Raw genomic sequence first — 1,215 nt, forward strand, 5'->3', positions numbered from 1 at the left:
TCCTCATAAGAACAAATAAAGTCTAGAATGCCCATTCTTCACACTGTTATCCATAATTAGTTATAAACCACACAGTCAAATGGCTTTACATAGTCAACAAAATATAGGTAAACAACTTTCTAGTAGTGTGATAGTTGGAGCTTTGTATCAACTTGGCTGGACCACAATTCTGTGTGGTTTAAGCAATTGTGATGTTGGTTGTTCTAATGATGAGATCAGATGTATATCATTTTAGAAGCCAATCCATTGAAAGGGAGTATCCCTAGGGGTGTGGCCTGCTTCCAGTATATTTATGGACATCCTGGGAAAAGAGACACTCTTCTGTGGATCAGGATACTGCCTTCAACTGTCCATGAGCAAACAATCCAACATTCAGCCTGAAGATCTTGGATTCATCATTCGTTGGAGTCAACAGCCAGTATACTGCCTGACAACCTTGAGCTCCTCAACCCCTGCAACTGCGTGAGTCTGGAAAAGCCTCCAGCTTGACGTTAGATCCATGAACTTGGGACTTGCCAGCTTCTATAACTGTGTGAGCCATTTTCCTAACATAAATTTCTCTTTCTACATATACACACACACACACACACACACATATATATGTTTTACTGTTTTTTTTTTTCTAGAGAACCCAGTCTAACACAGGTAGTCTCTGCTTTCTGTCAAGATCCATGTGACATCAGCATTGATATTCCTTGTTCCACATCCTCTTTTGAATGTGTTTTTTAATTGCTTTCAGTTCCCTGTCGATTTACTGCTGCAAATATTTATTTTTTAGGAAAATGTTACTTCGTGTGATATTAATGATATAGTTTGATAATTTCTACATTCTATTGGATCACTTTTCTTTAGAATGGGCATTAATATGGATGTCTTCCAGCTGGTTGGCCAGGTAGCTGTCTTCTAAATTTCTTGCCGTATACACTTGAGAGCTTCCAGTGTTATAATCTCATGTTACATTCCAGATATTGAAATATCGCAATTGGTACTGTATCAAATCCTGGAGTCTTGTGTTTTTCCCAATGCTCTCAATGCAGCTTTACTTCTTCCTGCAGTGTCATCAGTTCAACATCATATGCTGCCTCTTGAAATGGTTGAAATTTGCTTACAGTGACTCTATGTATTCCATCCATCTTCTTTTGATTTTTCCTGTGCCATACAGTATTTTGGCCATAGACACCTTCAATATTATAACTAAAGTTTTTTTTTTTTTTT

The sequence above is a fragment of the Orycteropus afer genome, unplaced genomic scaffold, assembly GCF_000298275.1.
Source record: "Orycteropus afer afer isolate SDZICR_OR568_19922 unplaced genomic scaffold, OryAfe1.0 scaffold00200, whole genome shotgun sequence".
NCBI lineage: Eukaryota > Metazoa > Chordata > Mammalia > Tubulidentata > Orycteropodidae > Orycteropus > Orycteropus afer.